The 23839-nt window shown below is 53.6% G+C and overlaps 1 protein-coding gene and 1 pseudogene across 1 annotated transcript in view; both read right to left on the reverse strand.

Moving 5' to 3' along the window:
- LOC126067531 (cadherin-4) overlaps positions 1–23839 on the reverse strand; it is a 709326-nt gene that overhangs the window by 284955 nt on the left and 400532 nt on the right. The gene's annotated exons all lie outside the window — the stretch shown is intronic.
- LOC126067544 (40S ribosomal protein S2-like) lies at positions 17375–18147 on the reverse strand (annotated as a pseudogene).

The raw sequence follows: 23839 nt of genomic DNA on the forward strand, positions 1-23839 counted from the left end.
GTCCAACCCCTGCAAGGGCTGGTCTATAAGGTCCTCAGTGGCACAAACGGTTTGTACTCGACTCCTAACCGGAAGTTTGGTGGTTTGAACCCAACCAGCCATACTATGCGAGAAAGGCCTAGCAATCTGCTTCCACAAAATGTTAAGAAAACAAACAAACAAACAAAAACCAAAAAACAAAAACCTTCAAGTCAATTCTGACAGCCCAGAAAAACCCTTCGGAGCTCAGTTCTACTCTGTAACACATGGGGTCGCCATGAGTCGGAATTAACTTGATGGCAATGTTTTTTTTGTTGCTGTTGTATCAACCACATCTTGGCCACCTCTTCCTGCCCTATCATCCGACTTCTTATCCACTTTCCAAGACTCCAGGTCTCCCCCAGCCCCCGCAGAGTGGGGACTCAGTGCGCCCTCTCCTGTTTGCCCCTGAATTTTGTAACCGTTTCACCAGTCTACGTCCTCACGTCCGTTTCTGGAGTGATACCTCTTTGGGGCTGGGGGCTGAGCTTAAGGATCGCACACAAACGGTTAACTCCTGAGACAACCAGGCAGCATGGTGAGGAGGCAGGAAAAATGCTCGTGCTGTCGGGAGAAGGGCAGAAGCCTTCTCAGCTGAAGAAGAAGCTGGCCTGGAAGGAGGGATACAGAAGATGCAGATGGAAACATTCCAGAAGTCTCTGTTCACAAACCCAGCGCACAGCGAGCTGAATGATCAGACACCACGTTTACTCAAGCAACCGGGCGCTCATGCCCTCGGAGTTAGTCAAGTCTGTAGCATCAGTGCTTCCTTATCACCACACCAAGCCAGCAGGGTGAGCTCACAGGCAGGCCTGGAAGGGTGGTTACATCTCCACATGACTGAGGATGGTGGCTTGGCCAGCAGAAGCTCCTGGGAGAATGTGTCCACCAAGTGGAGAGCCTGTGGAGCATGGGTGCCAGACCTCAGAGAGCTGCAGTAAACCCCACTGGGGTCTGATTGCTGAACTAGAGTCAGTACTGGCTGGTGCTCAGTCTGAAGACATCATTTTATAGCTCACCATCTCTACGTTTTAGGTAATTAAGGAGCATCAATAGATAGACAGGGAGTCTAGAGACTCAGAGAAACAAGTCAGTGAGCTGGGCACTTGGTTGATAGGTGGGGTGAGCATCACCTGAGTTTACCACCACGGTCTGCAACTGACGACTTGTCCGAAGCACATTCAGTACCTCCCAGCACAGGACAACCTAGCTGAGCAACAATGCAAATTCAGTAAACCTGCTATTTATCTTTATGCCATTTTTCTTATAATGTCAGAGATGTTTTATGGAGCAGGAGAGCAAAGCTAATGTTCTATAAGGGTTAGAGACTTGCTAGGGCAGAAGGGGGGCCTGACGTGAGGAAAGGAAAAATGGAAGCAGTGGAACTTTATAGAAAAGTGACACAGGGCAGCGAGAGGAATTTCTTAGTGTTACTGCAAAGAAGTTGTCCAGGATTTCCTTTTACTTGGATCCACAATCAACACCCATGGAAGCAAAACCAAAACCAAACCCACTGCCATCGAGTCGGTTCCGACTCATAGCGACCCTATAGGACAGAGTAGAACTGCCCCATACAGTTTCCAAGGAGTGCCTGGAGGATTTGAACTGCCGACCTCTTGGTTAGCAGCTGTAGCACTTAACCACTAGGCCACCAGCGTTTCTCCCTTGGAAGCAGCAGTCAAGAAATCAAAATGACATATCGCATCAGGCAAATGTGCTGCAAAAGGCCTCTTTAAAGTGTTAAAAAACAAGATATGACTTTGAGGACTAAGGTGCATCTGTCCCAAGCCATGGTGTTTTCAATTGCCTCATACGCATGCGAAAGCTAAACAACGAATAAGGAAGGCTGAAGAATTGAGGCCTTTGAATCATGGTGTTGGTGAAGAATATTGACTATACCACGGACTACCAGAAGAACGAACAAATCTGTCTTTGAAGAAGTACGACCAGAATGCTCCTTAGAATCAAGGATGACGAGGCTGTATCTCACATACTTTGGACATGCTATCAGAAGGGACCAGTCCCTAGAGAAGGACATCATGCTCGGTAACGTAGAGGATCAGTGAAAAAAGGGAAAACCGTCAACAAGATGGATTGACACAGTGGCTGCAACAATGGGCTGAAGCATAACAACGATTGTGAGGATGGCACAGGACTGGGCAGTGTTTCCTTCTGTTGTACGTGGGGTCGCTATGAGTCAGAACGGAATCATCGCACTTGACAACAACAGCGATGAACTAAAGCATCTGGTGAGAAAAAATGACAGCGTCAGTCAGTGCAAAGGAACGTAAGGATGCAGTAGTTTTAAACGCTGCTGCTGTTGGGTGCCATCGAGTGGAGTCCGGCTCACAGCAACCCCATGCGCAGAGTAAGCCTGCCTCCAAAGGGTTTGTCAATCGCTACCAAACTTTCCGCTCATCCGAGCACTCAACTGTTGTGCCACCAGGGCTCCTTGCCCCACGTAATATGAAAAAAATCCCCATTGCCAATTCCAACTCATAACAACCAGATAGAGCAGAGGAGAACTGCTCCATAGGGTTTCCAAGGCTGGGGGTTATCTTTACGGAAGCGGACTGCCACATCTTTCTCCCGCGAGTGGTTGGTAGGTTCCAACTCCAGACCTTTAGGGTCAGCAGCTGAGTGCTTAACTGCTGCGCCACCAGGGCTGTGACACGGGCTACAGTAAGATGCAGCTCCTTGGGGATGAAGGGTGCTTAGGCTCTCTACTATCCCTGCAGCTTCCTGTGATGCCATACCTATTTCAAAATAAAACATTTTTTTAAAGTACTAGAAGAAAAACAAACAAATGCAAAAAGCAAAGCAGAGCAAAAAAAAAAAAAAAAACCCAAAGCTGTGGGCCCCACCCCTGACGTACCAAATCCGGGTCTCCACAGATGGGAATCTGCATTTTAAGGAGTGCCCAGGTGGATCGTTTTACGCCTCGATGCTTACTCAGAGCTGATAGGGTTCCCCGACCAGTGCATTTAGGCTGTGCAGAGGAGGAAACTCAGAGGGGGCAGCTGTGTGTCCGGGCATGGCTGGGATCCTGGCCTGGCAGAGGAGAGGCTGGGATTGCAACCTGGCCCGGTGTGCTGGGACCTGTCTCTACACCCCCAACCTTGTGCTCTTCCACACAGGCCCAGCAGCAGGCTCTCCTACGGACGCTGGCATCCATCCCCCTCTTCCTGCTTTTGATCAAGCTTCTCCAGTCTTCTCTCTGGAACATCTAAGAGAGCCAGCCTTTGGTACCATGCTTTCCTGTGACTGGGTATACCAGATGTCTCATTGGGACCTGAGGGTGGGTGTGGAACTCAGGCAGAATGTGCTGGAGGGGAGGTAGAGTAAAGAGCAGGGTGGGAACCAACAACCACCATCTTCTCCCACCTTCCAGCCTGGGCTGCAGGCAGGACCAAGAGCAGAGTGGAAACATGACAGAAAAAGACTCCCGAAAGGAGAGGCAGAAAGGTTCTCTTTAGCTGGGTCTGAGATGAGCAAAAGCCAACGGGCCCCATAGGACAGTCAAACGATTTGAGTAGAAATCGGCTTCCGTTTTAGCTGGTAAATGACAAAGCCAGTGATTCCAGCAGAGGTCCTAGCTGGAAAGACACACCTCTCTCACGAAGGTAAGAAGAGCCCTGCAGGCCTCTCTCTTAGAAAGCAGCCTTTGCCTCTCTTGCTAAGGGCTCGAGCCAGACTATCCTAGGTTAAACAGGAAACTGCTTTTTGTCTTTTCACTAACTTTTTGATGTCCCCACATTCCATGTTAGAGTCTCCTGGCGCTCTTTCTTAGAAGATTCAGGATCTGGAGTTTAAAGAGGGGTGTGCCTGAAGAATTCTGCGACAGCCATGAGCTCGCAGGGCAAGCTCTGTGTGTTGGAAAGGAGCCGGAAGCAAAGTCCCCAGGCTGACACCAAAGTCCTCCCCCACTGGAGAGAGGCTGGCATCCAACAGGCTGGAATGGGAAGTGGGTTGGCTTTGCTCTGTTCCCAGAAAGGACTCAAGTCTTGGTGGCCTTTGTGTCCACCTGTTCCCAACAGGGCCCCTTGAGTCCCCACTGCCTCCACAGCAGAGAAGCAGAGCCCTGAGACCCAGCAATGATTAGCACCCTGGTTAGGCTCTCTGGGTACCATGGGGAGATCAGGAAGTCCAGGGACCAGCAAAGGGATGCCCTCAACCCCAGCGCTCAGGCAGCAGGGGTCCTGGTGGATGGGAAGCTGGGGAGTCCCTACAAGCACATCCCCTCTACCATGTTCCCGGCTCTGCTGTGCTAGGACCTCTGCCAAGAGCCCTTTCCTTTGCCGACACTCCTGGTTGGGCAACCAGGCCCTGCCCTTCCCTTATAGAAACCTACTGTTCCTGGACACCTGGCCCTTCTCAGGGGACCATAGGAGTGTCAAAATTGGAAAGAGATGGCACGGTCCACGGAGACCTGGGAGGTCTGCCTCCAAAACGCAGACCACAGTCTGGATAAGGTGGTGGCAAGAGCCCCACAAACACACGAGACTCCAAGCAGCAACAAGAAGAATGAACTTTGTTAGAATTCTGGAAACCAGTCAAAAACGGGTCATGGCAACTGAGTGAACGTTGAATCCAGAAAAAGGCAACCTCCAAACAGTAGCTTCAGAATCGACTGGACCCCGACAGGCAAATGGTAGTGGAGCTTTGGCTTGTCACCCACCTGTGCCCCACCCTGTCCCCAGCTGGGCGAGGTCACAAGAAGGCCGTGGTCAGTGCTCCCAGAGAACATGATGACGACACATGAAAAAATTATGTTGAGTGAGATAAATGAGACACTGAAGGTGCATATCGTATGACCCAGCTCAGATGAGATGCCTACAGCAGATGAACGCAGAGACACTAGTGTTTATTAGTGGTTACTGGGGGCTGAGGGATGCAGGAGGGACTGCATAAGGGGCGCAGAGTCTGTTTGGGGTGAAAACTTTGGGAAATGGACAGCGGTGATGGATACACAACAGGTGAGTATAAGGAACGTCCCTGAGTTGTACACATGGCCAATCCGGGGCTCAGGGAGGCCCCCACGGAAGAAACCCCCACGTTGCTCTCTGCCTGTTTTTTAGCAGAGTCTCAAATGAGAGACTGGTTGGGAGCACTTGGTCCTGGGAGCAGGTGGGAGTCGCAGTGCATGAAATGGACAAAATACAGAGTGGGAGAAATGGGTCCAGACAGTCTGCAGGGTGGAGGCTCGCTGCTCCAGCCCTGCTCTCCCCCGCTGGCCACCATGGCTGTCACGTGCAGGGCCTAGATGGACACCCAGCACAGGCCAGGTGGGAGGAGACATACCTCTAAGGCCTGCCTGAGAGGATCTCGTGCCCCTGTGCAGTGGCCAGAAGCCAGGACAGCACCAGGAGGGAAGGCCCTCCTGGCCACGTTCTGGGCCCCCACCTCCCTGAATGGCCAGTCCCTCTATTACTACAAAATAAAGAGCCCACTTAGGGAGGAACCCCTCGGCCGGCCTGCCCCAGACGTAGCAGGGTCACATCCCGGGGGCTGTCTTCTGTGATTTTTCCCATCTGATGGAGCAGGCATTGCACATGCCCGGCCACCGACGGTGAGAAGGTGAAGGAGCAGGTGACATTTCCCAGCCGAGCCAGCACGCCGCGCTGGTAATGAGGGGTGACAGCATGGCATGGGGCTCTGCAAGGGGGCAGCCCTGGGCCTCCCTCCAGACAGGTGAGGTACGGCTTCAAAGTTCATTTTTATATTAGAGCAAACCCCTGCTCCGTACATTCCTGCGGGCCTCCTTTACCACACTTTCTCTCTTCGTTTGCTCTCTCTGCACCAGAGAGCATCTTCTGAAGACGACACTAAAGGGAGACCAGACCATGCAAACCCTTTCCCCCTTGGCATGCTGCCTGCGTCCCAGGAGTCCACATGCGTGTGTGTGTACCTCACAGGAGTCCACATATGTGTGCATGTGACTGTACTTCACAGGAGTCTACATATGTGTGTGCCTCACGGGAGTCCATATGCATGTGTGTGCACGTACCTCACAGGAGTCCACACATGTGTCCATGTGTGTGTACCTCACAGGAGTTGACACGTGTGTGCTTGTGGATGTACCTCCCAGGAGTCCACATGCATGTATGTGTGTGTGTGTGTACATTACAGGGGTCCACATGCATGTATGTGTGTGCGTGTGTGTGTACATTACAGGGGTCCACGTGCATGTGCGCGCATGTGTGTGTACATTACAGGAGTCCACGTGCACATATGTGTGCACGTGTGTGTACATTACAGGGGTCCACGTGCATGTGTGTGCATGTGTGTGTACATTACAGGAGTCCACATGCATGTGTGTGTACATTACAGGGGTCCACATGCATGTATGTGTGTGCATGTGTGTGTACAAGAGTCCACATGCATGTATGTGTGTGCATGTGTGTGTACAAGAGTCCACATGCATGTATGTGTGTGCATGTGTGTGTACAAGAGTCCACATGCATGTATGTGTGCGCATGTGTTTGTACATCACAGGGGTCCACAAGAATGTGTGTGCATGTGTGTGTACATTACAGGAGTCCACACGTGTGTATGTGCGTGTGCACGCATGTGTGTGCATGTGCATATGTGTGCCATGTATGCATGTGCAGTATGTGCCGGCAGACCTGAGGCCTCAGCAGAGCTTGTTATTCATCCTTACAGCCACTCTGAGCAGCCTGTACGACGCAGCTGTCAGATGGAATAACCTATTTTGGGCCAACCTATCCAGGCTTCTACTGTATTCTCTGCCCAGAAGGGGTGCTGTCCTGCAGGAACCGGGCGTGCGGGAGGACACGTCCCTCCTGAGGGGCCTTGCTCCGTCCTCCCCTCATTCCAGGGAGCGAGATGACGCAGAAGGAGAGCCCTGGGGGCACAGTGCTGTCCTCAAGAATGCTATCTTCAGCCCACTTAACACTGGAGAAAGCTCCAGAAGACATAACTGTAGTAGCTGACCTCATGGCTTCAGAAGGCTCTTTCTCAGTTTGGTTCACGGGTTCTCAGACTCAGAATCCCCTGGGGGTAACTGGGATGCTGGATTCTGGGTCCCACTCCCAAAACAAGCAAGCAGGGCTCATGGCCTAAACATAGGAATGGTCACACTGTTGGGGTCAAGCATGCCCAGGCATGGCTTCAAGCAGGTGGGCAGTGGGGAAAGAGAGCACCAAGTGCTGGCTGGCAGCAGGATGCTTGGCCAGTGGAGAGGAAGTTCCAGCTGGGGGCAGTGGCCGAGGTCTCAAAGGTCCAGCACAGCTCTGTACCATGCTCAGTGGAAGGGCCTCTGAGCTGACAGGTCTGAGCGTGGCAGGGCCTGGTTCCACCTGTCCAGATCTCGAGGGCTGCCAGCCCAGGGACAGGAAAGCGTTGTCGGGACAAGACAGAGTCAGCTGTTGCTGGAGCCGTAGGCCCATGTCTCCCTGAGGCCCTGATGGAGTGACCCAAGGGGGTCTCTGACCCTCACCCCACCTTCCAGGCAGCTAAACAAGAGAGACACAGCGAGGCCACCTGAAAGCCTGAGACCTCTTCAGGGTCGGCCCCGGTCACAATGAGGGTGGGGCCTCCTGGGGCAGACATCAGCACCAGCAGTCTTCCCGGGCAGGGCCTGGCAAGGTCCCCATCCGTGACACCCCCTCCAGTTCACTGGCTGTGCCCTTGATTGTCTGTGGCTGCCCATTCTCCCCAGGCACTGGAGCCTCTGTGACGGCTGGAAAACGGCAGCCGCCTTAAGTGATCGTCATTAACAGGCTTCTCTGTAACTGGAAGATAAACCTTCCAAGTTGGTAGCTGTCTCAAATTCATCTTTAACCTAAAAAGAACTACCAGTAATTAAAGCCAGCTGCCTGTGTGCAGCGACATGTGTGGAGAACAGATAATGGTGCCATCCCTTTGATTAGGGCCCTGTTCTGCATTGGGGACTTTTAATCCCTGGACCTTTGGAGTCCAAGCTCTTAATTATTTTTTTATTTCATTTCTGGCATGAGTGACTGCCCAGAGTGTCCCGCCACGGCTCTCCACAGTGGGCTCTGGAGACGGTGGCCAGAGGCCAGATCCCTTGGCCACTAAAGGCCTTGGGGTGGGTAGCCGGCTGGCAGGTGGCCACGAGCACACCCTGCCTGCCCTCTGTCCTTCTGTGGTCAGAGGACACACGGCACTTCTGCAGCCCTGTGCAGGCTCCTGTTTACTGCCTGGCTGCAAACATGACCACGAGGAAGCTGCCCAGGCCCAGCCTCCACCTCGCCCGCTGTGCATCCCAGGCGTCGCCCACCCACAGAGAGCCAACACGCCTGCTGGCTGCTTCGGCTGAGAGGCATATCCTGTACACTGTCATTACACATTTATCAAGCCCCCACTGTGTGCAGTGCTCTGTGAGGGCTGATGTTGGGGAGATGAAACCCCCTAGGCAGCTTCCATTCCTGCAGGGGTTCACTCATGGAGCAGCGGTCCCCAGGAACATCACCACAGGTAGACTGGTGGCACAGTGTGCAGCTGCGTGTCAGCTTACAGGCGGTCAGTCACCCGGCCATGGCTCACAGGGGCAAGCCCTGGCCACAGAGCAGAGGGACAGTCACCCAGACACAGGGACAGCCACCCAGACACAGGGACAGCCACCCAGCCACAGCTCAGAGACACAGCCACCCAGCCACAGCCCCGAGACACAATCCCCTGGCCACAGCTCAGAGATACAACCCCCCCTCCCCACCCCGGCCGCAGCTCAGAGACAGAGCCCCTGGCCACCGCTCAGAGACACAGCCAACCAGCCACAGCTCAGAGACACAGCCCCCCCGGCCACAGCTCAGAGACACAGCCACCCAACCGCAGCTCAGAGACACAGCTACCCAGCCACATCCCCGAGACACAATCCCCTGGCCACAGCTCAGAGACACTACACCCCTCCGGCCGCAGCTCAGAGACAGAGCCCCTGGCCGCAGCTCAGAGGCACAGCTACCCGGCCACAGCTCAGAGACACAGCCCCCCGGCCGCAGCTCAGAGACACAGCCACCCAGCCACAGCCCCGAGACAATCCCCTGGCTACAGCTCAGAGACACAACACCCCCTACTGGCTGCAGCTCAGGGACAGAGCCCCCCCCAGCCGCAGCTCAGGGACATAGTCCCCCAGCAACAGCTCAGAGACAGAGCCCCGCAGCTGCAGCTCAGAGACACACCCCGCCGGCCACAGCTCAGAGACACACCCCCCCGGCCACAGCTCAGAAACACAGTCCCATGGCCACAGCTCAGAGACACAACCCCTGGCCACAGCTCAGAGACACAGCCCCCGGCAACAGCTCAGAGACAGAGCCCCGTGGCCACCGCTCAGAGACATAACCCCCCGGAAACAGCTCAGAGACACAGCCCCCTGGCCACCGCTCAGAGACATAACCCCCCGGAAACAGCTCAGAGACAGAGCCCCGCGGTTGCAGCTCAGAGACACAACCCCCCGGCCACAGCTCAGAGACACAGCCCCCTGGCCACAGCTCAGAGACACAGCCCCCCCAGCCACAGCTCAGAGGCCCTGTCCCTGTGGCTGCCTAGTACCCACCCCCTTCATCTGGGGAAGCACCATTCATGCTCCTAGAGGGAGGCAGTCTCCCCTCCCAAGTCCCAGAGGCAGCCCCTCCCCAGGGGGCTCCATCCAGCCAGTGGCCCCTCCAGGCTAGGGTGCAGGTCCCATCTCTCCTCTGCTCCAGCTCCTTCCCAGGGCTTGTTCCCACTGTCCCTGATGGCAGGGCCTCCAGCCTGACCTCCAGGCTGTGCTCATACCCCTCCTCCACGTCACCAGGCTCCCAGAAGATGCTGCCTTGGCCCCGCCCATGCTGTGTGCCATTTTCAGACACTTTTCTTCCTTCTGCTTCTTCTTACTCAACCCAAGCTCCATGGCCTGCCTCTCCGGACCTTCTGGAATGTTCACTGCTCTCAGGTGCTCCAGCATGAGTCCAATCCAGCCTGAGTTGCTCCCTCCGTTGCGCATCCTGTGTCCCTGAGGTCCTGCCAACCTTACTGACTGCCTGTATATCTGATATATTTTTTCTATATCAGGAGTGACCACTTCTATGTCAGGAATAAGCTGTCTTTGTCTTCCCTCCTCCCCTGCCCCACCGAAGGTCTCTTAGTACTGCCACTGGCTTGTCCGAGTCAGCGCCTCCTAGTGGAAGGGAAGGGGTGGAGACAAGCTTCAGACCAGGTACTGGCATTGCTCACACACACTGGGCTGGGTGATAAGCTCTTCCCCTTCTCACCTGGCTGCAAGGCACCAAGGATGGCCAGCCACACTCTAGGGAGCAGTCCAGGGCAGTTGAGGAGCTGGTGGCCGAGGACCTCTGGCTACTTAAAAAACAGGAGATGGAGCAGCGAGCACCCACTGAGACAGCCACCACCCAGGTAGAGACTGCAGCTGCTTATTCACTGCTAAATGCCCTGTGAGCCTGAGATCCATCATCCCACCCAACAAATGGCTGAGGGAGACAGGGAGGGAAAAAAGATGAGAAGAAGGAAGGACTGGAGGGTGAGAAGAGGGGAGGGAAAGGATGGAGGGAGAAGAGAGGGAGAAAGGATCACAAAAGGAAGGAAGAGGGAAAGAAGGAAGGGAGGAAGGAAGGAACTGATGAATTAATACACAAACGCATGGGGCTCTGAGAAGTAGCTAAGATCCCAGAGCCTAGGAACACCTCAAAATGGAGTTGAAACAGGAGGTTCAATGAATCAAGTGATGAAGCTGCTCACCCTGCCCCACTGCTCTACCTCAGAACTATAAACAGGTTCTGAAGCCAAGTCCCACTGGAGTGGGCGAAGGCAATAAGCCATGTGTCTTGTGACCCGAGCCAACAGTTCTGGAAGCGGCACGCCTGTGGATATTAAAACCCTACTGTGTCCATTATGCACTGTTATGGACTGAATTGCATCCCCCCCAAATATGTACTATAAATCCTAACCCCTATATTTATGATGGAGCTCTGGTGGCGCAGTGGCTAAGAGCTCAGCTGCTAACCAAAAGGTCAACAGTTCGAATCCACCAGCTGCTCCTTGGAAACGCTTTGGGGCAGTTCTGCTCTGTCCTATAGGGTTGCTAAGAGTCGACATCAACTCAACGGGAACATGTTTGGTATTGGTTATACTTGTGACTATAATCCCATTTGGGAATGGGCTTTCTTTGTTATGGTAATGATGCAGTACACTGTAGGGTGTGTCCTAAATCAATCTCTCTTGAGATATAAAAGATTAAGCAAGCAAGCAAGCACAGAGGCAAAGATACATACCACATGATTGCCAAAAACCCAAGAATAGACGCTGAAGAGACAAGGATACTCCTCCAGAATGGACAGAGAGAGCCTTCCCCTAGAGCTGGCGCCCTGAATTTGGACTTCCAGCCTCCTACACTGACAGAAAATGAATTTCTTGCTGTTAAAGCCACCCACTTGTGGCACTTCTGTTATAGCAGCGCTAGATAACTAATATGTGCGCTGACTTTTGTTACCTTGTAGTTAAAGTTGACATGGCTTGTCTGGCCTGGTTGTTTCTTCTTTTTTTATTCTCTCCAGCCAATGATTTACTTTTGCTCATGGGCACTGGCATGACGGGACAGGATATTGGAGGGTGACACCTACAGGCCATCCCTCCACATGGCATCTTTGGACATTCGGAGGTCTGGAGAAGTCCTGGACAGACCCTGCACACAGGCAGGGTTTCCTGGGCTCCAGCCTCCAGCACAGATGACCCCCTGGACTACATAAGCCCCGAACGCTCTGCTGCCCAAGAGGGGTGCCCCTAGGAATGGGGCTTTGGTTGGTGCCTAGGTAGGATGAAGTTATGCACTTGCCCCTCTCTGCCCTCTGTGAGAAGCCACTGAGCTGTTAGGCATGTCTCAGGATCCATGGACCCTCTTCTAAAAACAACAAAGAACATGCCTAGGCTGGACATCAACCCCTCTGGGTTGTCCATGTTTGCACATCAGTGCTGAGGCGCCTCTCGTCCCCGATGTGAACCAGCGTAGGGGTGCAGGATATCTCTTCCCATGGAATCATGAAGAGGTTCCAGAAATCCTGGTTTTCAGAGTTATCGAAGAACTAGGAAGAAAGGTTTGAAAGCTGAGCATGTTTTCCTACAGTCATTCATCCCATCCCTTGGACTGAATTTAATTTTCATGACTCTTCAAGTACAGTTTTAAAATGTTTTGGACACTCCAGGTTATAAATCTCCGACTTCCTATAATTCTATCCATAGGATGGGGGCAACTTTCCTGCCTGTTTGGGCAATAAGAGCAACAAAGCTGTTCAGGGTTAGCAGCGCCACCTAGTGGTGGGCTAGCTCAGACACTTACCAGAGGTGACCTTCAAACTTGCTAACAACTGGAATGGTCAGGATCCTGGGCACTCAGAAAGGACCAGTGAGGCCAGACACCTGCAACCAGCTTAGTATCATCCTGCTTCTCCCTCCTCCTCAGAGAAGTGGTGCTCCCCTGGGGTCTGTCACAGCATAAACACTGAGCCCCTGCTTCCTCAAACCCCTTTGTAACCTCCCGTTGTCTGCTCCCACAACTGACTTAAGGAACACAGGTCCTTCTCCTTTTCTTTTGTGAAACTGTCTCTGTCTCTCACACACATGGCTCACAAGGCCAGACCGTGCACCTGTGTCAACACAACTGAAAACAAACATACTTCAGAGCAAAATGAGACAAAGGGAACTGGCCTCTCCAACCTTTGATGGCCTGGGACGGAGCAGATGTCACCTTCACAGACCAGCTCATTTAAGATAGTGCCCCCCCCACCCCCCTCTACTGTGTCCGAAGCACTGACGGCCCAGCATGTGCCACAGCTCACTCATTGTTGATGTCCTCTCTCCCCCACCACCTCCAGAGCCACTCGCCAAGGGCAGGGAGTCTGTCCCTTCACGCTGGGCTACACCCTCCGTACCTGGAACCCTGTCTGCCACATAGGAGGTGCTCAAAACACGTGCTGAATAAGGAGTGTCCATCAAGGCACAGGGGCTGAGAGGCTGCCTGCCCTCAGTGAGCTCGGCATCCACCATGGGGACCGGCCCACGCCAGACCATGTGCAGTGGCAGCACCAATGTTCGCACGGTGTTTTCTGACTGACCGTGTGCTCTGATGGACGGCGTCCGATTCCACCCTCACAGCAACCCTGGTGGTGGGACAAGAAGGCTTAGTCAGGACTTGTGATCAGCGAACTTGGGGCCAAGACCCAGCCTGGCCTCAGGCCTCTAGCATAACCCCGCCTCTGTGAGCCTTGGTTTCCCCATCTGTACAATGGGATGGTGATGCTAAACTGGACGTGAATTCATGACAGTGCTTTCTCGGGTCGGCTACGGCATGGATTTTCTGAAGTGCGGGGGCCATGAGCATCTGAGCAGACTCTGCGAATGCGGCCAAGTCTAAAAAACCCTGCAAAACAAAACACTGCTTTTTTCCTCTCTGAAGTGTTGTTGTTTTCACTGCTTTCAGTCGTGCTTGCGTTGATCTGCTGCTATTTGGCTCCCGGGATAAGTAGATGATACTATTCCTGACCCTCACAGCCCCGAGTTTCTCCTACTTCGCGCTCCCACACACGATTTTTGGAACTAACTACGGCACAGACAGCTCCAAACCATGGACGACTCCCATTCAAATCTCTAATAAAGTTGCCAAGTTGGTTCAGCAAATGTCAGAGTGATTTCTGATGTCATGGAGGAGGAAAGAGTTCTCATTAAATATTTGAATGTTGAATGAGCATACCAATTAAGTACACAGAGAAACACAACTTGTTCACAGCAGCTCTCCCTCGCGGCCACCGAGAGAGGAGGACGTTATCAAATCCAGGTCAGCTGCCTCTGGGAACCCTGGCTCCATCAGAATGATGCTCACAGAGGAACCAAGCACCTCTCAGAAGTCGTTTCTCTCTGCCCTGCCCTGGTGGGTCCGGCCACAGGATTCCTACATCCCATTAACGATGCCCTAACCACAAAGGGTAACACAGAGTATCCAAGAAGACCCCCAGCTCCATGACTTAGAAACAAAAGCATCCACCCCTTGGGTTCAGAGTCTTACATCTGGTCCCCAATTACAGTTAACCTGCTCGGCTCACCTACCCATTAATCGTATTCACCTGGCTAAGTCGGGGAGTCTCTGGGTGATGCATGATTAACACACTCGGCTGCTAACCATAAGGTTGGAGGTTCAAGTTCACCCAGAAGCATCTTGGAAGAAAGGCCAGGCAAACTACTTCTGAAAGGTCACAGCCCTTGAAAACCCTGTGGAGCACTTGAGTCGAACTCAATTCAACTGTAACTGGTCTGGATGGTGCCAATGGTAAAACTGCTCCGCTGCTAACCAACAGGCTGGAGGTTCTAGTCCGCCCAGAGGTGCCTTGGAAGAAAGGCCTGGTCATCTACTTCCAAAACATCAGCCACACGAACCCTATGGAGCACAGTTCTGCTGACTCAGTGGGGTCACCAGGAGTCGGAGTCGCCTTGCCGGAACTGGTGGTGGGGTCGTGGGCCCTCTGTCAGCCTCAGGTGCTGCTGGGTAAGCCCACAGGTGGTGGTGGGGTCGCGGGCCCTCTGTCAGCCTCAGGTGCTGCTGGGTAAGCCCACAGGTGGTGGTGGGGTCGCGGGCCCTCTGTCAGCCTCAGGTGCTGCTGGGTAAGCCCACAGGTGGTGGTGGGGTCGCGGACCCTCTGTCAGCCTCAGGTGCTGCTGGGTAAGCCCACAGGGACACTGGGATTGACGGACGGTGCCCTGAGGTACTTGGCAGCTGTCTGGCACTCTCTGAGGCTCGTGTTGAGTGGCCCTGGAACAAGCCGGCACTCCGCTTTCTCACCTGGACTTTATCCACTTTCTTCCTTGTCTTGTGCCCTGGGCACCCTGTAACCACCTTCCCACCTTCCCTGGCTCCTCACTGGGGGACCCCACTGCTTCCCCTGGGCTGTTTCCCCTGACCACTTTTGTCTCTGAAGTTGACACCATCGTCCCCTCTCTCTTTGTCCTTGTTGTCAAGCTGAAAGCCTCAGTTTCCCTCCCTCAGGCTTGGCATGTCTGCCTGGCCTTGGAGTCCCTCTGATGAATACCACCCTTCCCCGATGGCTTCACGCAGGTCCAGAACCATTCTCCTGGGTAGCCGGGGCAGAAAGAAACCAGCTTCCGTGATGGAGGTGAAACTTTGAAGCCAAAGTTCCCATTTCCCAGGTGCCTCTGTGAAGACCTGGGGTCAGACAGTACAAACTCTAGGCCCAGTGGTCACCGAATGGCTTTTAGGACAAGCTTTGGGAAAAAACAAGAAATTCTGTGACCTGTTTGGATCCTGCGTGCTGATGGGACTCAGTAAGCCACTCAACAACTATTAACATCTTCCCAATTTCTGAAGGATGTCGCCACGGTGAGGGTGGTCACTGGGCCCCCTGTCTCGCTTGGCGGCCTCATGTTATATTTCCTGGATACTTGGGGCATCTCGCTTCATCCCACCAACAACCTCCAAGGTGGGCACTGCTGCCATCCTCATCTTGGAAAGGCAACCTCAGGAAGAATAAGCCCAAGGACACGCGGTGAGGAAGTGTCGGGCCCGGATTTTAATACCGGCATCTGACTCGACCTGCATTCCTCATCCCAAGGGCACACAGGACAGGCAGCATTTCAGGTCCTCCAGGGTCACATTCCCCCAAGAGGGTGGTCCCAAGCTTTCTCTTTTTCTTTCCTGTTAGAGTCTACGTTAATTTTTATTTTCTGCTTGCAAAAATACTTTATGCTCTATGACTTGCTTTTTTACCGATGATGGCTGGTCCCCAGAGATGTGTGGAGACATGTCAGAACCTTCCCAAAGATGGGCCGTATCGCAGGCTCTACAAACCACACTAAGGTACAGAGAAGACAAGGCAGTCATTGGGTATGCTCCAATGAGTCCACCCGACTCTCCCCTATGGCTTAATTAACTGGGGAATTATGCTTTTTTAGGTGTTCAATTTGTTCTAGAAATTGTTCCCGTTGTAATGGTGGATCTAAAAGCCTTGATGAAAAGTGCAATCTGCATGAAGGAGAGGCACGTGAAATTAACACAGTCCGTATTTTATGGGGGCTGGGTAGGGGCCCGTGGTGGGGCCGGGAGGAAGGTATCAGGGAGAGCCGAGCCCTCATGTCCACCAAGGGTTCCACCCAGGAACGCAGCCACAGAGAAGAGTGACTGCTGACAGGACGTCCCCAGTGCTGAGGACAGGCAGCTGTGACAAGTGACACAGAGCAGCACAGCCAGCCCGTGTGGGACCGTGATCCCCGACCTCGGCTGCTCGCTAGGGGTCTTGTGTTCGCTCTGGCCACGTTCCAGCTCTGCAGCACTGGAGCCCCCCGCCCGGCAGTTCTAGGATCCCACACTGTCCAGCAAGGAGGGGCCCACAGGTGGTGCTGGTGGTGGTCGTTGCCAGCTGTCCCAAGTTGGCCCCTGACTCATGACGATCCCACGCACAACAAACGAAATGCTGCCCATCCCTGTGATCACTCGTGGAGCAGACCGTTGTGACCCACAGGGTTTTCACTAGCTGATTTGCAGAAGTGGACTGCCGGGCCTTTCTTCCTAGTCTGGAGGCTCTGCTGAAACCTGTTCAGCATCACAGCAACATGCAAGCCTCCACTGACAGGCAGGTGGTGGCTGTGTGTATGGTGCACTGGCCGGGAATGGAACCCAGGTCTCTTGCATGGAAGGTGAGAATTCTACCATTGACCCACCAATGCCCTACGCTCTACAGGTAACGATACGAAATGCCTCGCTGTTCTTCAGGCATCTGCACTGGGCAGGGCCTCATGAACTCTCTCCAGACATGACCTTACTCAATCCTCCAGCCCCGTTTTATGGGTGGGGAGACTGAGTCCCAGAGACGTTTGCTAACCTGCCTGCAGCTGCCGGCCAGCATGTTCACAACTGGATGTCATCCTTCTATTTCTGGTCTAGCAGAATATCGCCTGGCTGTGCATCAGTTGATTTTTCATGTGGATTTCTAGGTCGGTCTTCTGTAGGAAGGGCCCCAGAACGGCAGCCTGTGCCATCTGCAGAGGAGGCTCCTGGGCTGGGGAAGCGTTGACCCTTCCTGTCTCTCCATTGGTCCCTTGGGCACAGGCCACCTATGGCTGGCCTTGGGGTGAGTGTGGCCTGCATCCCTCCTGTTCTAAATCCAGTTATCCAAGGACCTTCTCACCCTGCACACTTAAACTGCTCCTGGCCGGTTGATGCCTTGTCTTGCTTTGGACAAGTTAGCTCACAGTGGCTGCCCAGTGCTGGCTGTCCAGGGCTCTCTTCCTTAGAGGGAAGGGGTGTCCAGAGTACACCTGAGGCTGTGGTACACATGTGTTTCTTCTGTACATGCATGAATGGAGAGAGCAGGTTGGCACGTCAGGCCGGGCACAAAGGCCTTCTGGAAGCCTCTCCCCACCACTTCCATATTTTGTGATCACAGTCATGGACCCCCCAAATCATGCTTTCCCTTTCCTTTCTCTTTTCAGCCTTAATTAATTCATGGTCAGTGGACTCCCGGGTCATCTGCACAGAGACTCTGCTGTGGTCTGTACCAGATGGTCGGTGGATTCCTGGTAGGGAGTCTTGGTGAACATGGTGTCTTTCCAGAGGCTGGGGTAAGGCAGCTGTAGGTCTTGGGGATGGTATCAAAGGCGGCCTTGGTGGAGCTACCCAGGGTGGCAGTGCAGCCCCTGGCCGAGGTGGAGCAGTCATCAATAGCAGCCATCATCAGCAGCTTCTTGGGCCCACGGACAGGGGCTGAGACGGTGCCGGTGCTGGTGCCGGTGCCGGTGCCTGTGGTGGCAGGGATGAGGCGTTATTAGCACAGAGCTGCAGCAGCCGGTCGCCTAGAAGGGGATGGGGGTCAGGGGCTCAGGAAGTCCCACCTCCCACTTCCCTACATTGCAGGGAACAGTATGGGGCTTGCTGACCTCGTTCCCCCAGGAGTCTTGCCACACGGGAATGATGTGGAGCTCGGCCAGGAAGATGGCCCCAAGGACGGCGGTGGCCACTCCTTGGAGCACTTAACACCCGGGCCAGCACGGCCCTTGTCGTCCCTGATAGCAATGGATGCCTGGACCGGATCCACTGGCCACACACTGCTGCTTCTGCACGGGCATGATTTTCAGAACCTCATCCTCCAGGGCCATTTTCTCGCTCCTTTTCTTGCTCCTACTATTGCTTGACGCATTCCTGTGTCCCCGACAGCGGTGGGCCTCCGGGGATCGATCCAGATGTGAGGCTTGCCCCAGAGGACAGGATCCGATTGCACAACGATACGTACTGATCACCAGAGATTGACGGCTGGCTGCCAAGAACCTCAGAGCACGCTCTGAAGTGTGGAGGGAACAAAGGGCCTTCGCAGTGGGCCATTTTAATAATTACACTTTATACACTTAATCTATTTGTGTTTTTAAATTAAACACCTATGTGTACTAGGGATCTTCAGACAGAAGCTCACACACGCACTTCATTTCAAAGAGGGCTCCCATCTGCGGCAAATTAAGTGAAATGTAAAATTAACAAATGTAAATAACACCAATAATCCGAATTAAATATTAAAGCCATCTTATTTCTCAATGACTACGTTTTACTTCCAGAAAGGACGCGAACTATAAACCACCCTCACCAGCGCAACACCCAGCTGTTCGGTGTTTAGTCCTGGAATAGTATTTTCTCTGCAGCTGCCGTGGTCGTTTGCTGTAATCCTGCCAGCTCGCGCCAACCAGCGAGGCTCTGGAAGCAGGGCTGTGGTGCCGAGAGCCGGGATTGACAGATGCGGCCGTTGACGGCTTTGTTACTCTGATCGACTGCCTGGTATTTTAGCCAAATTAACCTGTGTCCAAAACACTCTTTATTATGGCACCGGCGCACAGATGGAAATATGAACTCGGCAATTCCCGGGACTAGCTTTGCAATTAACGGGAAGGCTTCCACGGGCTAATGAACTTGTGTTCAGGCGTGTTCTGTCAGCCAGCAGCAGACAGGCTGTTGTTGCAGGAAGTTAGATGACGTGAAGCCTGATGGCGGTGTGACTGCTGCCGACTGGGTGGCTGCACGGTGCACAGGAGGAACAGGACATGACCTCTCGGCCAACGGCAGGTCCCAGAGACGCCTTAGTGCCCTATCTGGAATTGGGGGTCATTAGAAATTTTCTCTTGAATTTAAACTCTCCCTGATGGCGGTTCTGCTACAGAAACACCAGTTCACTACACTGACCTTTGCCTAAGGAAATATTGACGGTGCCGTTTGAAGAGTCACAGGACAAATATTAGCAGTGCGGCTCAAAACAGGAACAGATGCAGAGGGCTCCCAGAGCACCTACGAACATGCGCACCGAACACGCAGAGTCCTCCACAAACCCCCACAAGTGAGGGTGGGTGACCAGGCCTGACCCAACCCGCCAGGGCCTGTGCGGGCCTCCCGGCACAGAGGGCCACTCGTCCCTGGGAGCCCACAGGAGAGCACTGGGAAGGTAGGCTGGAAATTGGCATTTGGTAAACCAGGATGGCACTCCCAGGGAGGGTGCTTCAATTCTGTGTCTGATTCTTATTAAAACATAGAAGACCAGGCACGGCCAACAGACAAACCAACAAACACCCCTCTCCAGGGAGCCCAGAGGTAGATTTAAAAAACATGGAGTAAAATTAAAATAACTTAAACATCTTTGTTAATAAATTATGGAACATGTTGGTAAACAACAGCTTTCACCTCTATTCTTCTTGTTCCATTTTGTATGTCGTAAATATTTATACATCTGTCTGTCCGTCCATCTATCTACTATCTATGTCTGCTTATCCATCCATCTATCCATCACCTATCTTTATCTGTAATTTATCTATTCATCATCCATCCACCCATCTCTGTAGTCTACTCATCAACCATCCATCTATTGATCCATCCATCCATTCACCCATCCATCCATCCATCCGACCGCCCATTGGTCCATCTATCTGTAACTCTTAAAGGTACCATGATAAAAGACTTTACACACCCATGTCCACAGGGGTGCCCTGTTAGCCCTCATCTCTGAGTTTGTTCAGCCACGAACACGCCCTAGAGAGGACAAGTATCTAAAAGAACTCCTTGCCGGGCTCCCCTCAAGTTCTGGGCTAGAGCAAGCCACCAGCGTAGTTGCCCTCCACCAAAGGCATCCCAGAAGAGGTGTACAGCGTGCCCTGGATGCAGAGACCATGGCTCGGCTCCGGTGCCGTGTATTGTGCTCTGAGGTCCTGTCCCTGCACGGCACCATGGCCACCAGCATCTCGCCCACCATTGCTGCACCCACCATTGCCAGCCCTGCCCAGCAGGTCCTTCCCAAACACCACTGAGCGCTGCCCCTCCTCTGGGGTGTGTGAGAATGGCCTTCCTTCAGGACACCCAGCACCAGCTACAACCCTAGGTAGGAAACCCCACCTGTCCAACAATGTTCCTGTGTGTGATACGGATTGCAAATAGATGACCCGTTCACCATGAAACATGAAACTGTAACGCTGGACTCTGCCCTGGAGGACTGCGATTAGGATGGCCCTGAGAGGCAGAACTGGATTCCAGCAGAGTCCACGAGGAGCAAAGTGCTCACCTCAATGCCATGTGGCCTGCACTGCAAGCCCAACAGAGAAGGACCATCAGCATCTCGTGATGTGTCAGCTCTGTGGTCAGTCCAGAGGGATGGCCACCACTTTGCTATAGGAATGGCTTTGGGAGGAGAAAAGAACTATTTGGATTTTTCTTTTCAATAAACTGCCTGGCTGGACACAACTTCAGGAAATCATTTCATTGATCGGTGTCCTCCTCCTAGTTCTGAGGAGACCAAATAACAAAGCAGGATGCATACAAGGAGCGGGGAATGGGAGGTGGGCGGTGTGGAGGGCAGGGGAGGGGGGGCTTGGCCTACAGTGTCTGACCAGGGACAGAGCCAGCTGGCTCGCCCCATCTCCCCCCTCAGCATAGACATCACATATGTCTCTCACATGCCCAGAGCAGAGGGTCTTCCCCCAGCAGCACTCCAGCTGTGGCATCCACTGCTCCGGAACCTTCCGTGGCTCCCCAGGTCAGGCCAAACGATCCTCCTTATCGTCACGAGCGTCCTAAATCCAGAAGATGCAGTTGCCCTGATTTTCACATTCGCTGATTTTCTAGAAATCATCAATTCTGCTAACTGTCATGTCCCTGCAGTAATAACGATAGCATCTCTGAGCGAGCTGGGCCAGGATACACACTTTTTCCTTAGGACACCACAGAGGAACTACTAGTCCTGTGAGCAGCTCTTCTCTGCGGGGTCTGCTCCCCGCTGCGGCCAGGCCCCCTTACCCAAATGCTCACATCCTACTCCAGCACCAGCTGCTCAGAACCCCCCAGTACCCCGCCTGCACCCCAGTAAGACCCCACTCACAGCATTCCTTCACCCCACAAGTTGACCAGGCTGGGCCCCCGCTCTCTGCAGATGATCCATGACACGAAATTGTAAACAAGTGCCCATGGGCGGGCGGGTCAACAACCACAAGCCCAGGAACGCCCCTTCCAGGCAGACCCTGAGCTGGGATTTGGGGAAGGAGGTTCACTGGCACAACTCAGATCTTGGCAGCCAGTGGGGAGATTACTGGGGGTCCGAGGACATAACCCGCATCCCTAGGGGGAGCTGGGAGGCTGGTTTGAAGAAAATAAAGCAACATGAAGGTGTTAACTCCTGACATACATGTTTTCTGTGCTTCAAGGAATGTGCCAATGGCCGTCTGTGTGAGTGACCTGTGGGCATTTGTCCAGCCCCCAGAAACAGGGCCAGCTCAGGCTGATTTAAGGCGTTATTGGTCAGTGCTTTCCCACCAAAGGAGTCTCCAGTGGTGAAAATGGCTAACACCATTGGCTGCTAACCAAAAAGTTGGAGGTTTGAGTCCATCCAGAGGAGCCTACAAAGAAAGTCCTGGTGATCTGCTTCTGAAAGATCAGCCGCTGAAAACCCTGTGGGTTCTACTCTGACACACGTGGGGGCGCCATGAGCCGGAGTTGATTCCATGGTGACTGGTTGGTTCCTGTACGCCCGGCTCCTATCCACTCAACCCTTTGATCTTGGTCTTTCCCGTCTCTCCAGCTGCCCCCCTGCGTCCGCTGCTCCCAGAAAATGGGAGGACACACTCAGGTCGTGAAGCTGAGCCCCTGGCCAGGCGAACGGCCAGCAAGGGCCAGAGCAGCTGTGGGTTCTCAGGCCCGGTCTCTGCAGGGTGTAGGAGTTCTCCAAGGCTGCAAAGGCTCAGCCTTTAAACCGTGAGCACCCCGAGAGACAGGTAAGGGCCCTTGGTCACCACCGTTTTTGCAGAGCACACGTCCCATGGGAGGAGGAGCAGGCCTTGCTGCGTTCAGTCTCAGCAACACCAGCCCTGCTCTGCCCATCAGCTCAGCTGTCCAGCAACGGAATCCGGTGCTTCCTGTCATGGGCATCTCCATTATGTAACCCCCAGACCCACGTGGCATCTCCTCCTGTGGTTGCCAAGCATGCTTATTGGGCCATCCTACTGACAGGCTGGGGTCCCCCTTCCTGCCAGGTGGGTCTCTTCTCTGAAGCTGAGGTAAGAACAGGGACCAAATCAAAACCACACCCGTTGATCTCGAGTCTATGCCGATTCACAGCGACTATGTGTGGCAGAGTAGAACTGCCCCGTAGGGTTTTCTTGGCCATAATCTTTATGCAAGCAGGTCGCCAGGCCTTTCTTCCGCAGCACCACTGGGTAGTTTTGAACCGTCAACCTTTCTGTTAGTGGCCGAGCACATACTGCTTGCACCAGAAGGGACCTAAACAGGGACCACTCTGTGGTTGCCTTCTTTGTCCTCTGTCAGGGCTCATTCTGAAATGTGAGCTTCCAGACTTCCCAAAAGACAGAAGACCCGCCCACACCACTGCAGGATTCCTGTGAGGACTTCAAAGACAGGTGCACACCCCGCTGGGCACAAGGAAGGTGATGAAGGGCAAACCTGCCCCACGAAAAGCTGCAGGTGACCCACATCACCTCGGGGCCCCAAAGCCTCCTGGGGGGTCTCCTGGCCCCAGCCATGTGCCCATCCCCCCAAGAGAGACAAGAGTGCTGACCCTAGGTGGTCACCCAGCCCTTGGGCTCTGTGCTCTCCCCCTTCCCAGCCCCTCCCAGCTATACACGGGGCTTTGTGACCTTGTGGGCCAGGGCTCCTGACCCATGCAGTGGGCTCACTGTGAGTTCCCACTGTAGGGGCTGGGCGATGAGACCAGGGAGCACGTAGCCACTGGGAAGGAGGGTCAAGAAGCAGGGGCCGCTCATCTGTCTTCTCTTGATGGTGACATGACCTCCACCAGAGACCCCTCCCCATTCCAGGGCCCAATATGTCAGCGTGAGGTTGGCTGTCAAGGTGCCGACGCCCTCTAACCCATCCAGCCTCGGCTGTGAGGATGGAGGAAGAGCCCACAACTTGGTAAACACCACCCACCCCAGGCAACACTCACCCTTAAAAAAAAAAAAAAAAACTCACCCTTACGACCACCTAAATCAACAATGGAAAGTTCAGTTGTCCTCATTTTCACATACACTGATCTTCTAGAAATGGTGAACTCTGCAAACCCTCACATCTCTACATAAATAATTACAGCATCTGTTGGGAGTGTCCAGCTAGTTGGGCCAAGATACATACTTCTTCTCAAGATGCTACAACGAGACTAGAGAAAATGCCAAAGTGGGAATCATCCAAGTCCATGAGTATATTTAGCAAGAAAGTGTTTAACTACCTGCCGCCTGTTAATCTGTTTTCCTTTAAGAAATACTAATGACGGAGGCTTAAAAGTTGGTGAAAAAGCTGCACCTGAGCGCTTTGAGGCTT

Source organism: Elephas maximus, chromosome 25 (assembly GCF_024166365.1).
Source record: "Elephas maximus indicus isolate mEleMax1 chromosome 25, mEleMax1 primary haplotype, whole genome shotgun sequence".
NCBI classification, from domain to species: Eukaryota; Metazoa; Chordata; class Mammalia; order Proboscidea; family Elephantidae; genus Elephas; species Elephas maximus.